Source organism: Cephus cinctus, unplaced genomic scaffold (assembly GCF_000341935.2).
Source record: "Cephus cinctus unplaced genomic scaffold, Ccin1 Ccin1_scaffold1303, whole genome shotgun sequence".
Lineage (NCBI taxonomy): Eukaryota > Metazoa > Arthropoda > Insecta > Hymenoptera > Cephidae > Cephus > Cephus cinctus.
Window position 1 is genome coordinate 15744 of NW_014333733.1, and position 13156 is coordinate 28899.

The 13156-nt window shown below is 46.1% G+C and overlaps 1 protein-coding gene across 4 annotated transcripts in view; it reads right to left on the minus strand.

Annotated features, from left to right (window-relative positions):
- The window catches only part of LOC107272858 (NACHT domain- and WD repeat-containing protein 1), a 43878-nt gene that overhangs the window by 9342 nt on the left and 21380 nt on the right, over positions 1 to 13156 (minus strand). For all 4 annotated transcript variants that reach the window (XR_001539073.2, XR_003061359.1, XM_015750449.2 and 1 more), the window contains exon 2: positions 668 to 702. The gene's annotated coding sequence lies outside the window, so the exon portion shown is untranslated. The remainder of the gene's footprint in view (positions 1 to 667; positions 703 to 13156) is intronic.

The following is a 13156-nucleotide window of genomic DNA, read 5'->3' on the forward strand; positions in this document are numbered from 1 at the left end:
GGGGGGGGGGGGGGGGGGTTCAGGGAAACAAATTGGAAAGGGAAAGTAGAGGAGAATTGAGTGGAGTAAAGTTAGGTGCGAGGAAAATTCTAAATGAAATGACAAAACGTCACGGAGCTGAGAACTTGTGTCTGCCGTCTCTCGGTGACGTCACTCTCCCCTATTTTATGATACCATTACAATTATATAGAGATATAGCAGTCACTACACAACTGGAGAGCCTGAAGCGCGAGTTTCGTCTCCGTAGAAGCACGACGGTATATTAGATATCCGTTCAGGGTGTAATTTCAACATTTAGACCCCACAAGGCACAACCTTCCATAAGGGTTTTGACCTTCGTTACACTATTACCTCCCCGGTGATAGAATCCCAAAGCAACGGCTGATATACGACCTCGATCAAACGACCAATTTGAGGGTATTGTTAGTCGAGAAGGGTGTGAGCCAAAGCGAATTGAAAATGAGAGGGCTGGCACATTGAGGACGGTGGTCTCGATGAGGATCTAGGTAATCATGGGAGGGAAATTAAATTCAAACATGCTGCCCTAATAAATTTAACTTTTTCATAAAACCCGTGAAAACTGTGGGTCGAGCTACTTGGGGGTACCTTGATGAATCAATAATAAGGTAAAAGGTGCCCCACGATTTAATATCCAACGTCGACTTACCGTCAAAATATCAGTGGCGTCTCCAGCGAAGTCATCTGAAACAGAAAGGCAATCCAATGAGACATTTCATTTGGTTTCTCTGAAAAATCGAAAGTATGTCAATCTCACTCTTGGCCATTTGATAAATCATCTTTTTCCCTTTGCCCGAATTGGGCGATAACGACGAAAGTCATTCCTCGAAAATTATCCTACTCTTCGACCGCCAATGCGAACTTACTGTTCTGGAATTGGGAGAGGAGATTTTATGGGACGGTGGTTCGCGAGAAGGAGAAACGAAAGAGTGTTGAAAAATATAAAAAACCTAAGAGGAAAGGAGATAAAAGAGGCAAAAGAGAGACGGGAGAGAGAGTAAGGAATTCTTATCTGTTAATGTCTGATACTTTCCTACTGATGGATACAAGTAAGATCTCTCTCGTTTAATGGTCAAAGGGGGTTTTTGGTTTTTCGTTCAGCCGCGGTTCTACGTCAGGCTGTTCATCATCCTTGCCAATTCTCATGGAACTTTCTCCAAAAGACACGGTATATTGCAGAAAAGGCAGCAAAGATAAAACAACGATTACCAGGGAATAGTGGTCATATGGATCTGCCGAATCTTTTACAATGAAAATGGGCCTCCTCCAGGAGCAGAACGACCAAGTACCAAGAGCAAGACCAGCATGTAGCAAGACCAGCAAGTACCATGTATCGAGAGAAAGAAGAAATTCAGTACTAGCGGATATTAACTGGGAATCCTAGCACAAGCTTCTCCAGCACAATAATATTCGCTATGCCGCAAACGTTCGCGTGTGCTTGAGAAGAAAATAAAATTTCCCAATTTTCGCAATTGTCCGGTAATCCTTGTTGCAGTGCACGCTTTATCGGTCATCGTGTAGGTTTTCAGCTTTTTTCCCGAGTTTCTAGAAAGTTCAGGAATATAAAGGTAAAAATGCTTGATAACGGATCCCTTCGATCGTGAAATCAATATCCGGCTCGGTGGGAGGAGCAGTCGCGGCACGGGACGGTTGCGAAGACAGAGAATTTCATCTGATTTTCCTTGATTAAAGTAACGAGTGGGATAAATTTTCAGATAATTACGGGAGAACTAAGTAAACTCGAGTGAATCTAAAAAAAAAAAGCAATGAAACGAAGAGACTTAGGCGCACCTTCCAGCCGTGTCGAATATTCTCTATATATTATTCAATAATATCAATAAAGCAATCAAAGGAAGGGTAGATGGAAGGACAAAAGGTGAAATCCTCGTATCGAGCGATATTCTAATTAATTTCGGTATTTCGTTAATTTGATGTAGCTCAGGCTGTAGGAGGGGCGAATGCGAGTCACTGATGTGAGCCTGAAAAAGCATTCCAGCTACGTTCCACTATCTGATACAAATGTGGTAGAGTAAAAAAAAGAGAAGAGAGAGAGCTTTAAAAAGGACTTTGATTAAATTCCACGACGCTTTAGGGGACGTGTCCGTTCGTATTCCCTGTCGGTCAGCTGCGGTAATGGTTGCCTCCCTGGTCATTGGGATAATCCAGCATCCCGACGCCACCAACAGACGCACCACGAGTGCACCAAGATGTCGTAAATAGAGAAGACTTATATCCCGCCAGCCTCGTAACCAGGAAGACTGTCTTATACGTGCTTCCCATAGGAGGTTAGTCCTCAGAAACCGATGAAATATTTGAGCGGGAGCCGGGGGACGATATTTCCCCAACTCTCCGAAAAAATAAAAAAATAAAAAAATAAAACGAAACAAAATTCCATACGTTCCCAGACGGTTTCTTTTCAGTCCTTTTGTTTCCTCTTTTTACGAGAGAAATACGAGAACGGCCAAAAAACAAAGCAATCCATTCACGTTCGTTCAACGCAACAAATAAAGACGCGATCGAGCTGTGCGAAGCTTCAACTCTAAAAGCTTAGAGCTTGAGGCACGGCATTGAACCTCAAAAATAAACTTTACTCAACGTAGAATTCACGTAAGGATCACATAAAAAAGGAAACGACTGACGACCACTGCTTAATAACAAAACGAATTCCTCGTAGGGCTTATTTTTTCCATTAGAAGGGCACTTTTAATTTCCCAAAGGTACCGCAGCACTGTTTCGTATCGAATACTGCAAACATATAGCCAAACGCTTAGAACTCCGTAAACTGTTCTGCCTGTCCAGCCCTATACCATTTTACTCTTCGCTGCTTTTCCGAACTCTCTCGGTCAGTCTCTCCCTGAGCAACCAGTGATTAGGGCCATTTGTTTGGGCTGTACGTGCTAACCCTGCGCTTCCGATTCTGGCCACGCATGCACCTGACTCAGCGGGCTCAGGTAGCTACGCAACCAGGTAACTGCGCAGCTGGAAGCTCTCACTGGAATATGCGAAATACGTAACGGGCAGCAGGTAGGGCGTGGTGCACGTGTAGTGCTGCGTGTCGACTACCACACGTGCGACTTGATCACGTTGACTCACTTATTCTTAGAGAAGGGACAACCTTTTTTACCCGGTGACCCCCCTAAAAAGAGATCCCGGACTGATAAAGGCGCGAGAAAAGCATCCCCCCAGCTAGAGGCGGAAATGTTGAAAGCCTTGAAATTTCAGAATGATCGAACCGACCTCGATCTAGGAACCCAATCATTCGAGTAACCACTCACATATCGATCGCACGATGCTCCATTGAAATTTTGCGACTTTATGCATATAGAAACGAAGTATAGTCAATTACCGCTCGTTAGAGTGCGAAAACTACTTTGCTTCGAGACTGCGGCTCGTCATTGATTTCTCTCGAAAAACTCACTAGAATGCAGCAGTGGTCACCCGGCCGAGAATTCGAAATTCCTAAAAAATCGAGGCAGCCGAATCTTTAGGTCGTTGGGAAGAATACGTAGAACGGGAAGCGCAGTCCGAGCCCGAGACCAACTGCCAACCAAATTCTTCTAAATTAATTCACGACCCAACCGTGTGCCATCTACTACCCCTATTTAACGTAATTGTCTCAAGCCCCATTTTCTGCGCGCGCCTTAAATTTCGCACTCATACTTCATGCTAAGGAAACTATGGAGTACAGGGCGAAATGGCCTCTCGTGCCAAACGCTCGTGTTTTCAGGATTTATCAAGCCGTCAAAAGAATGCTGTAGCCGCCCAAGCCGAGCGCCAATGGAAACCGGTATATGCAAATATGTTTTTTAATGGATAACTTATAACGAGATATACGGAACGATCGGGAAATTGACAACGCAGAGGAAACGGCGGAACTCGTCAGTTCATTATCGAAAAGGAAAAAGGATAAAAAGCTACGCTGAAGGAGACACTTACGTCACGATTGGTAAAAGCACCTCGCTTTACAAAGAGCACTTTCCGCGGCTCTTCGTTCCCTTTAGCTTTACCTGCTTTTCTTGTTCTCGACATTCGTCTCTCTATTCTCGTTTAGTAAACTACCCTTGAGAAATTGCCCGTAGAGACACGTGCGCTCGACAACACCTTCTTCAATCTTGAGTCGCTAACCCTTCAAAAAAAAAAACGGACAGCCAGAGTCCTGAACACTGCCTATGGCCGTTCTCAGAATGCTATGGGCAATTTCTTTGTCAATTAATTGCATGGGTGATGGTGCGCGTTACATCTGCGGTGTAACGGCTCACCCTATATACTTAAATATACGATGCGTCCATTCACTATCAGAATATTGCGCAAACTACTTCAGATCGTCTCCAACGCTATTACTGCAATGCGTATTAATTCTAGCCTTGTCAAGTGTGGCCCGTCTCACAGAATGTCACTGGTATAATTACGAAGCACCGAGTAGATATAGATATAGTACGTACCTCGCGGAGAAGCAGTGCCATTAGAGCTCTAAGTCTACGAAACTTGGAAAGGAAACAAAATGGTCGTTCGAGTGGATCTCTTGATAGCAGCTGTGTGTCTTCCGTGCCATTCAACTCACTAAGTGAACTCTGAGGGTTCTTTATCGAATTTCGTTCTTTCTCAATTTGTTCCACTTTCACCCCCATTCGTCGGTAAGTTCTAATAGCCAATTCAACGTAACACTCTTTGATATCAGCCGATTCAGGGTTGACTTGAAACAGGCGATGCGGTTATTATTATACTTTATAATGGGCACTTTGGCAAAAGTACGACGCGATATTGACTTCTGCCTGAGATTTCGCGAAACTTGACAGAACTATCTGCGTATTGACCTCCTTTCTCAATTTCCATGTACGCAGCAAAACGTGAACTTGGTGCCAAGGGTGTATCAAAACCTAATGTAGCAGGGGTGCCAGAGAAGGACCAACAGGGGCTGAAGCCAAGGATAAGAATTTCACATGATTCGAGGGTGGGCAGAATGATCCCCCTTTGAAAAGGGCCCCTTCGTGTAAAGGGAGGGTCAGTCGACCTCAGTGATCCTCAGATGGGTGCTTGCGGGGATATTTCTATCGCGCCCACTCCCGCATGCTTACGTGCTTAATATAAACTTCGGCCTTGGCAAGGATGCCTCGATAATCGTTGCATAATGGATTAAACGCCCTGGCAACAGGTATCGCGCGTTGTAAACCGTGCCTGACTTGGAAACCAGATCGCCTAGACCTATTTCGAAAATATCCTTAGGGGGTTATCATGGTCCTTCGGACGTTTCTTGGGACTCGTTTCGATAGCAACTTATTTTCTGCCACTGTTGTCAAATTGGTTTCTCCTTTTTTTCCCCAAGACGACGAGGATGAGCGACTTTGGGATAATTGATTTTTTTTTTCCACTAACCTTCGAGTTTCCCATTTTGCCTTAATGCCTTCTTTACTCCTCCTATCTAATTTCCAGATTTTTTGTCTCCGACCCCTTCTCGGTCCAGGTCCATTCATCTCCCGAGGTCTCCAGGAGTCTCGAGGAATTCTCAAATAATATCGTCGCGGCTTATTGATAATTCAATTAAGACCCAGTGTTCTGCCAGCCGAGAAAAGCTTCAGCAAAGTTTCGGATATTAATAACCCAAGACGTTTCTCATGGAATTAAGCCCTAAAATGTTACGAAATTCGTTAACCCGAGAAGACCTCCAACGTCGCAACGCACTGACGGATTGACGATCTGACGCACCCACCCCACCCACACGCCTCAGCGTCTTTCGTGTCTCATGGCTGCTTTGTATCTCAGCAAAAATTAAATTCCTCAATGCGCTAGCCTTCTTCTTCAAAGAATACCTTCCTGCCAGTTTCAGTGAGGTATCCACGGACAGTCCCCCTCACAATTTTCTATTGTTACTTTCTTTCGACTACCGAGACAGCGATAGGGATCTTACGTCACTGATATCCAAGACGCGATGCGACTATCTACAAGGAGAGCAGAGAGAGAGAGAGGGAGAGAGAGAGAGAGAGAGAGAGAGAGAGAGAAGCGAGTTACTCTCAGAAAAAAAAAGTCTAAGAAAAAGTCACAAGAAGAATGTATTACGACAGTGAAATCGTCCCTTAGAAAGAGGGATGTTAATCGTACCAACCCTTTGTGGCCACCTTTCCCATTCTTTAGAATTCTAAAGGTCAGCAAGGTCGAAGATTACTCTGGAGGGTGTGCCATCAAAGATACCCTACGGTAGGTGACGCAAAACTCACGCTACTCCGACTGAAGATCCGAGTGTGCTTGATCTTGGTGTTTCGAATTCCCGTAAAATGAACTCTACAAGCAAAAGCAATTTATTAATCGAACAACTGTCAAACGCCGTTAAAGAAAAAGAGCATGCGACGACTAAGAGCAATAACTTTTGAGCAGGGGTCATTTCGACACGGTAATGAATATTAACAAGCCGAGAACACGCAAAGCTGTGTAATAGCGTGCAATCGATAAAGGCTGACGTTGCCTGTGCCGTTGTTGCCTTCGGTATAAACAAATACGGCGCGTCTTATCATTGACCCGCGATTGGACAAGCTCTCCCGGGGAATCGCAAAGAAAAACGCGACGGGACACGCCAATGCAATTTGCCAAATTAAACACGGCGTGGCAATTATCGTGCCAGAAATCTTTTCCACCAGATACGCAGAGCAGCACGGTCCGTTTAATTCGCAAGAGGCGTCCAAGCAAAAAGTGCACGGCCAACGGGAGCCATTAGGCTTATTGACAATGAGAACGAAAAGCAGCCTAGGGCAGGGATTCGTTTGGCCAACTCGCAAGGGTGGTTCTCGCTTATGCCAAAATAGCTTGGCAAATTATTGAAGACAAAAGAGGGGTAAATTTGATTTGGGTGTAAGTACACCTAAGGGGTGAACCAATTCCATGAATGTTATTTCGACTGAGTCACGTGCCCTCCTCTAGCCGCCCTCTAAAAATTTATCGTCCTTTCGCAGCCACCAATATTGGCACGCTTGGTGCGAAACTCTGAATTCGGTTAGGCGTAATATTACGCCTGCTTCGAATACGAATACAACCAATAATACTTTTCACCCCATGACCACCCGGAGCACCCTTTCTCTATCGCGCCCCTATTCGCCCTCTCGCCGTACCAGTCAATCTCTTGGAGAAACACACGTACAGCGAGATGTAATCTTCAGACGAGTACTCTCTCTCTCTCTCTCTCTGTCTCTCTCCTGGATGCTATCGCTAACATTCGCTCCCAAAGACTTTTCCTTTTTTATTTTTCGTCTTCTTCTTCTTCGACTCTCCCTCTCAATATAACTTAACGTCTCTCGGACCATTTGTCGATACGAAAGTAACCAAGGGATATAGGCGATCCTTTCTCGCGGTAGAGCGCGCTCCTTTACCGCAGGAATTTTATTTCCCATCGCAGCACGTGCGCTACATGGAAATACGCAAGGGCGTGGAAACTTTATTGACTGCTGTATGCATACGCGCCTTAATTAAATATATGATGGAATAAATTGTAGAGCGGTAATGGTTTCGAGTCCGTGAAACTCTAGCAGCCAATAAATCAGCCACATCTGCAGCTTCCGCACTTGAGGGAAATCGAAATGTGAACCAGGGCAAAAATTTACAAAGGAGAAGTGAAAACGTAGCGAACAGCTCCGTAGACGGAGGAGCGCAGGTGAAACGAAAGAAGGCAGGTTCATTTGACGACGCATTGTTAGGCACGCGAAACATTGATCGGATTACCATCAAAAGAACGTATAGAGGCCTGGTTGCACAATTCTAAAGCGAGAACACGACATGCTGTTGTAGCCCACTGAAAAATATCTCGGTGCTCGCGAGTCCAGAGACTCTAGCGAATACCGATTGAAAATCCTCCAATCAGATCATTCAATCCGTGGGACTCAAGAATATTTATTCGACGAAACGGAGAAGACGGGAGCAGAATAAATTCTGAGAAATCTCTAGGACGAATAAACTCAAAGAGACTACGCCACTCTATTTTCAATAGTTCGTAATTAACTAATTGCCAAAATTTCCAAAATATTCTTGTGCTTCTCGCTCGGATGAGAATTCCGGAACTTGGTAACATTAATCAGAAGTATACTTTTCGTATGAGATATGTATAACCATCGGAGTCTCGTAGTCCCGAGATATAAAGGAAGGTGCGATCAGTATAATCCATTAGGGAGGAAGGAGAAGAGGTAGGAGAAGTTTTAGGAGCTAGGTTCGGATGCTGTACGAACAGACGGACACGCGGAGGTCCAGCCGGATCAGTAGCTGCTGCCGACGGACAGGAGGGTAGCTAGGTAGAGCAGGGAGGTCACACACAGGTGGGATGGCTGGGTGGTTGTGTGCTGGATGGTTAGCAGGGTACCGGATGCCAAAGAGAGAAGGGCTGAAAAGCAGCCTCGGAGACTCGGGGCTACGCTGTGATATCGACCCCAGGCCACGTGTTGCTCCCGCAACCTCATCTTCGCACCCCTTGCATCCCTTAGTGCTGCCGCTGCTGGTGCTACTACTACTACCAGCAGCCTATCCCTATCCATATCCCAGCTAGGTTGTTCTCTGGAACGCGGATCATAAACGGTATAACCTGCGTCCGTACTTGCTCATAAAAGACGGGGTGCTATCAGAATCTTCGCTCAGGAATCGCTCTTCTCGCGGACCCCATAAACTTGCGATTGGATGTCTCATGGCTTTGTACCTACTCTTCTGCCTTCATTGGATACCTGCCTGGCTGTCTAGATGCTCACCTGTACTTCCCTTCGTTTATTGGCACTTTGTACGGATTTCCTATCCCTTTTAGCACCGACCCGGCAATCCTCTACTCGCCGCGTGATAACATTTTTGCCTAGAAAGTATCGATAACATTTTATCCCAATCTCTGCTGTAAGAAGACATTTCTAAGCTACCCGAGAATGCTTGGACACGCATTGAGCACCTCACAGCCAGGCATCCGGCATAGCTAGCAATATACACACTGCAAATCCAACTGTGTTATTCCCTAAGTAGTCACTTTTTACACACTTACAAGTGTGATATTTTTAGGCTGAAATATGTGGGAATAACAACACACTTGTAAGTGTGTAAAAAGTGACTACCACAGTAAGGACTTCGGGTTTGTATCCACCTCGACTTTAAACTGAGATCAGAACTTTCTATAGTGACAATCAAAAATAACTTGACTGCGCCGATATATCTAACGGGAGATTTTGTTCACAGGGAATTGGTATTTTGAGAACGTTTTCCAAGTCGTGAGAACTGAGTGAGCCTCCCTGGAAAAGGGCCGATTGGTATTCGCCTGGAGGGCAACGTGATTATTTTAAGCCACTGGCTCCGAAGCCTCCGATCCTCAGTGCGATCGTATCAGGTTTTATATTGCTTAGGCTACAAGGAGGAATTGTTGGGAACAGAGAGATAAAAGTACTCCATCCTCTTCCTTCCTCTAGCATGCTCCAAAATGCACCTATTATTTCAAAACATTAAAACCATATACACTGTTTCGCGGAAAGGCCAATAAAAAAGTAACTGCACGGGTTTAAACTCAGTCGGTTCGAACCAGGAACGAGGAATCCTCGTGACCAGCACAGAATCTGTGAAGGGAGGTCCAGACCTGGGAAGCTTCCGAACAGCGATATGCCAGCCCGGTTCGCGCGCAACACTTTTCCTCCATTAATTCCAGTAATGGGTTTTCTCTGCTCGCGCAAAGAAAGCTCCAAAGCGACGCGCTATACGCGACCACGTAGCTACCTCGGCCAGGAAACCACAGTATTTCGAGACTGCTGCCAAAGTAAACTTTGCTAAAGGACTGTCCGAGCAGTTGACCACTCGTTCTCCCAGTTTCATCCGAGGAGAAAAGGAGAGTTCACAGAGTACGAGGGCTGGACTGTGGAAAACAGGAGACGCGTTCACAGCGTTTATTTTCGCTATGGAAGCTACAGATTGGTATCTACGATCAAGGAAAATGAGTCTGGCGATCAAAGATGTCTTAGGACGAATGTACCTATAGTAGATTCCGATAGTGGAAATTTCGAGAAGAGTGAAAACAGAAGCGCCAACGTTTTTTAAGGAACCTCAGTCGAATTCCTCCACACGGCTAAATTTCACCCAACCCTCCGAAGTGATCACCTTATCCCGCCTGAATCCCCTAAAACCCTCTCTACTTCATCCTGGTCTAAATGGATGCTGAGCTTTCTGGATTCTCCGGGAAGGACCATAGGGGAAAGGGAAAAAATGGCTGCCCACGGATATCGATGGCAGCCTCGTTCTTCCATCCCTCTGTTGCACCTTCAGTGGCGCCGCCCTCTACCTTCTGGCAAAACGTCATTGCGAACTAAACGCGAGCTCCTTCTTCCTTGACGTTAAACTCGTTTGAAGTTTTTATTGGAAATAAATTCGCGTACTTCTATTCCTCCTCCCGTTGTCCAACCCACCGCTTCTTCCCTGACCCCCAGTTCCTCAGCAGCCTGGATGATGTCTAGAAGACGCGACCGTAGAGTGAGTCTACGTGCCTATTTATATCGAGGTTAAACTTCCCCGTCGGCTACGTTCCCATCCACCCACGGACTCTGCTCCTCCACAGCACAGCTCGAAATTCCAGATGCGAATTTTTCTTCAGACTACGATTTCTCAACTACGTAAAAAACTCTTTCCAAGACATTTACCGTTCCCCTCGCTTCGCCGTGTATCTCTCTATAAATAAACATCGCCTCTAGCAAGGTAGAACTTTGTGCTAATCCCGTGAGTCCTGTATCCTTGGGTGCTCAACGTCCTTCTCGTTAATCAGAAATTAATTAAACTACAAGAGGAGGCCATGAGAACCCTCGAAAGGCCCCCAACGCCTGCGGATGACCACGTCGTAGGACGCTCGAGCAACTGGATACACCGAGACGTCTATCGAATCTGCGAGGAACCGACGCTCTCCGTCGGGACGCCTATACCCTCAGGCACAATCACGTACTTCGTGCAAGGATATTGTGTCGGTCGAATGTCCAAGAAATACGACAACTTTCCTAGTTCCGCCATAATGAAATTTCCCCCCTTCAGGTACCTAAGCGCTTAGTCGAAGATCACTCCTTAGACTCTGCCTTCGATTCTTCTTACTTTCGGTGGGAACGACGCGAGCTTCCCTTTCTTTCTCCTTATCTTCGATTGCTGCTTCTTTGTGATAAAGGACGATTCAGGGCGCAGAGGTGAGAGAAAGGAAGTTCCGTATCGGAGCACGTTAATCGCGAGCGACGGACTGTTAGGGACGCCTTTGGACAATCGGAGTGATCCTTGGAGCCAATTACGAGGAAAGTTTTGCCCAACAGCTCGACTCGATTCGCTACGTGAGACGAAAATAAACTTCGAACCAGGAGATCCTGCTGCCAACGTACGTGGAAACTTCGGTCTCTCTGGTTCAAGGTTTACGGGGTAAGAAGAAGGTGCCTGAGGCTAAGCGAAACGATCACCTCTCGGTAGGATGATAGACGGCATGCTGCTGAATATCCTGCGCGTCCTCTTCCTCCTGCTGGTGCAGTTCTTTTGCTCCGCTTGATCCAGGAGTTTGGGACTTGCGTTAATCCCAAGGACCACCTTGATGTCTTTGGGACAAACCATGCGGATAGGACGTGGCACTCGCTTCTCTTCACTTGATCCTCCCACGATCATCATATTTTCGCTTATGGGATTTCCTTGAGAAATTGGACAAAGTGTCCTTAAAAAATTTCTTCACGGAACGGGAGAAAATCTCCTCGATTTACGAAAAATAAATCAACTAAGCGTTAAAATTTAATTCATGCGATAAACACGTACGCTGGGTAACAGATAAAGATCGAGACACATCCCTTATCAAGGAGAATCCACAAGACAAAGAGAGCAAACATAGAGCACTGTAGAGCAAACATTTTCGAATTTCGTCAAGATAAAGGTTAGGCCGGAGTAAAGAAAAAAAAGGACTGCACGACGTGAGGATCTTACGATGCGGAAACTTTTCCAGCCCCTGAGCCAGAATGAAAGAAAACATTTGTATTTCTTAACGGGAGTAGCGACGCCCTGCGTCTCCCAATTCCACGCAGCGTCGAGACGCCTCGCGTGTCTACATATAGCTAGTAAAGTCTTTCTGAGGATACGTGTAATATGCGCGCACGTGCTTCGGATAACCCGTTAGCTTGCGCTAACCTCTTGACCTCGAGAAAAGATCGAAAGGGGTTGCGCGCCTTTTACCTCGAGAAGGACGAGGTGCCGTGCCCTGACGTCGCCTACCTTCGGCAACCCTCGCCGACCTTCACCAACCTTCACCAACCCAGGCGAGGGTTGCCTGCTCTCCCTTGCTAAACAAGTCCACAAGAGAAATGGTTACGTTCGGAGAAAAAAAAACGCCAGAAAATTCTTAAACAAATCCAACTAACACGTATCCGACAATTTATTACCTCTCATTCTGATACTTTGAAGCAGCAGAGACTTTTCCATACTGTCCATCCGTAATTAAATTACAAGGCATAATGGAGCTGAGTTTTCAACGTTAAAAGTCGCAGGGAGATGGCCCCTTTGAATCCCGGCCGGATTGTAGCTACTGTTTACGGTGAATTGTGTACAGGACAGCAGAGTCATGGTGCGTTTACGTCCCTCGGGAAACGAAGCTCTTATCTCGCATGCAAAGCAAACAGCCATTCCATTTCGAGAGAGAGTTGCTGGATTTTTGAAATCTCTCTGTATACCTGAAATGCAGTCTATGGCAAAGTGAAAAGTGGTCGGGAGGGATGAATGCAAGAGAGGGTAGGACTGCAAAGAAACAAAAAATGACAGTATAAAGCAACGGTAGCAGGAGGCACGCTGTAACTAAGGTAGCAGAACTGCCGAACCGTGAATTGCGCCACCTCGGGGGAAAGCAGGGCAGCAGAGTAGTAGAGAAGAAGAAAGAAAGAGGCAGGGATGGGCATCGGTCCAGGGGGTCGCCGGTGGTGTAAGGTGGTAATGGCTCGTCTGCAGCCACTTTGAAATATTAGTTCATGGACGTGGAAATAATCTAGGAAGTACATTGCAACTCCTTGACACGGCAGTCTACATGTTCGTTGCAGGGGCTGGCTGGGGTGGCGTTGGGGCTAGAGATCTCAATCGCCTAACCTGCACCTCTCCTCCGTTTGCACGGTCCTAGATTATTCCTTCCCCCCCCCCCTCTCTCACTCTCTCTCTC